Genomic DNA, 3,089 nt, shown 5'->3' with positions numbered 1-3,089 from the left:
TTTTTTTCACCTCCGTGCCCAAACGTCTTTGTTTGGGCTTCCGAATGCGGATGATGTCAGGAAACAGTGGTTGCAATTTATTTTTTAACTCTGTTCCTGAGCATTATAACTCCAATTTGCTATTGTGTGCTACGCATTTTACTGAGGACAGCTTCCACTACATGAGGGAGCAGTGCCGGATTCGCCAAAAAGCTTTTGTTGAACGACAGAGCAAGGGGCGTGGCAGTACTGAAACACCGTCTAAGCTGTTCGCAAATCATAACGCACTGGGACAGCTAACCAATCACAACACATTTTGTTTTTCGGAAGGTGGACCTTCATCAAAGCCGGAACTAATCGAGCCGTTTGTGCCAGGCTGGGGAGAAAGGTATTTTAATAATGTAAATTATGTGAAAAATAATGCGTTTTTCAAACCACCAAGCATGAGAGCATGTTCTAGTACACCCCCAAAACAAAATCAAGACTTTGTAAAAGAGCATAATAGGACCCCTTTTAAGATTAAGTTAGGGTTCACATAATTTTTCCTGTAACTGTAAAACTAAGTTTTCACAATTCATAACTGAGACTAATATATGTGCAGAAAAATGCCGTCATTAATTGATAAGGAGTTTGTATTTTTAATTAATTCATAGGTATTCACTGCACCGTGTACAACTTTGTAATGGAAATTGGGATCCTTTCCCTCCCATGTGATTGCCATTTGTAACTGTTTAAGGGGTTGTCTCAAGAACCCTGCAAATAAACCCTGGACAACCAAAATTAAAATAATACTGTTATTAACAATTAATTGAAAGCACAATAAAATGAACAGAAAATTAGCCATATACTTATATTTTGACAGTCTTAGTAGCATGCGAATATAAAATCATCATAAGAATGCTGATATAGTCCCTTCAACCTTACTTCTATTCCCACGATCATAAATCATATTCCTGTATAGATTTTTTGCAAAGTCTACTGTGAATTATGTTCTGGTTGTTGCTTTGGTCTGAGTGCCCTGCCTGTATGCTGCTGTGAAACTGAAAATTAATTTGCATACAGAAAATATACATAGGGGTTGGTGGAACAATGCTCTGTTGCAAGATGAGATCTCTGTCTTATATCACCATATTATGCAATGATGTGGCTGCACCTCTTTTTCCCTTATCACCAGTCCCCTTAATCCCTTTGTGTGAGACTGTGCAATTTAACTTTTCAAATGGCCAGACTTTCCCAGTATCGGTGCGCAAATGACTTGGGTCTCTTTTGGGTTACAATAGAGAGGGATCTAACCTGGGCATTTTGTTCAAATTAAGTTCTTTCACACTGGCAGGAGAGCAGGTCAATACGTGCAGTCCCATTATGTCTCTATCCAGGAAAAACTGGGTGTAGATTCATCAGAATCAGAATCAGAATCAATCAGAAAGAGCTTTATTGCCAAGTATGCAATAAATGTATGAAGTATGAAGAACATTCAAAAATAGTCTAGACTATGGTCTCATGTCGAAAAGAACTTTAAATCCATATTCAAACTGGACCATGATGTGGTGTCCTCACCAATAAAGAGTCCTTCTAAAATGCATACAAATACACTGTCTTAAACTCTTAGAATCAATCCAAACATAGGCCATACATACATGTACCATCTCTGCAAAAAACATCAGCAATGTACACTTTTAAACAGAAAAAATAACAACTCCTTTTGACTGGGCTTGAAATTACACATTTCCCAACCAGGACACAGCACAATGTGTTCAACAGGTGAGCCATGCTGGCTACTGCTGCTTGTTATAGCTAACTCCTCTACCCACATGACTTTACATAAAGAAACCTAAAACACCCTAGCATCCCTAGTGGTAAGGAAGAAAACTGCTCACAAAATATGGCTCATGAGATCCACTTTCCTGCAGAGTTTAGCTCCAACTTTGATCAAACTCACCCACCTGTGATTTTCTAATGATCCTGAGGACATACTCAGGTGTGTTTGATTAAGGTCAGAACTAAACTCTGCAGGAAAGTGGATCTCATGAGCCAGATTTGAGGATCCCTGGCCTATATGAAACAACAGGTTCTGAAAAGGTCTCTTTTGGTTTGAGCCATTCCAGTTCAATTGAGTGGCTAAAGAATGGCCAGTAAATATTGTTTGTATTCTCCTAGTTGCATTACAGGGCTGCCTACAAAAAGATTGTAATCTGTTGCAGGATGAAGTGCAGTCCCATGTTGACTGCATCATCCACGGACCTGTTTGCTCGGTAAGCAAACTGCAGGGGTCCAGTAAGGGTCCATTGATATCCTTCAGATAAGCCAGAACCAGTTTTTCGAACGACTTCATGGCGACAGATGTTAGTACCAAAGGTCTGTAGTCATTAAGTCCTGTTATCTTGGGTTTCTTTGGAACGGGGATGATGGTGGAGCGTTTGAAGCAGGAAGGGACTTAACACAACTCCAGAGATCTATTGAAGATCTGTGAAAAGATAAGGGCCAGCTGGTCAGCGCAGGTTTTCCGACAGGCTGGTGTCACACCATCTGGGCCTGGTGCCTTTCTTCTCTTGTTCTTTCTGAAGACCTGGCGCACATCATCTTCACTGATCTGAAGTGCAGGAGTGAGGGAGAGGGGGCTACAGGAGGTGTTAACGGTTGTGTAGAGAGATGGTCAGAATGGGTGGGGGTGGTGTTGGGCGGTATACCGGTTCATACCGAATACCGGTGTTTATTTTTGTTATGATATGAATTTTTAAAATACCGCCATACCGGTGTATGTCTCTTAAACAACGTTCGGAACGTGACACTGTTTGAAAGGGGTCCCTTTTCACTTCTGTGTCACGTGATGACACAGAAGAACTCATCCACAAGATCCACAATATTCTGACTCACAGACTGTAAGTACGTTTTTATATTTAAAGATTTTGCCACTGACGATTCAAACGCGAGTTTTGAGCAGTGTAAGTTTGTCATTTCTCCGATCACAAATGCAGATATGGTTTTATGTTTACGCGGCGCGATGCAATGCAACGCGTAAAAACACAGTATAAGTCATTATAATCCATAATTATGTCCCCACTGGATGCAACAAATGCCTCGTTTATAATGGGTTTTAATGTTTTTGTCTC

The 3,089-nt window shown here is 40.5% G+C and overlaps 1 protein-coding gene and 1 long non-coding RNA gene across 2 annotated transcripts in view; one reads left to right on the top strand and one right to left on the bottom strand.

Annotated features, from left to right (window-relative positions):
• LOC107563494 (uncharacterized) overlaps nucleotides 1-1,756 on the bottom strand; it is a 12,638-nt gene extending 10,882 nt beyond the window's left edge. The window contains exons 1-2 of the long non-coding RNA XR_001606106.1: nucleotides 1,677-1,756; nucleotides 1,068-1,073 (exon numbers count right to left, since the gene is read on the bottom strand). This is a non-coding gene — a long non-coding RNA (uncharacterized lncRNA). The remainder of the gene's footprint in view (nucleotides 1-1,067; nucleotides 1,074-1,676) is intronic.
• LOC107563492 (galanin receptor type 1-like) overlaps nucleotides 1-3,089 on the top strand; it is a 48,309-nt gene that overhangs the window by 23,162 nt on the left and 22,058 nt on the right. The window lies entirely within an intron of this gene.

The sequence above is a fragment of the Sinocyclocheilus grahami genome, unplaced genomic scaffold (assembly GCF_001515645.1).
Source record: "Sinocyclocheilus grahami isolate Dianchi unplaced genomic scaffold, SAMN03320097.WGS_v1.1 scaffold876.1, whole genome shotgun sequence".
In the NCBI taxonomy this organism is placed as follows: Eukaryota; Metazoa; Chordata; class Actinopteri; order Cypriniformes; family Cyprinidae; genus Sinocyclocheilus; species Sinocyclocheilus grahami.
Note: the sequence above shows the minus strand (reverse complement) of the source record. Positions and strands in the feature narration are given on the sequence as shown.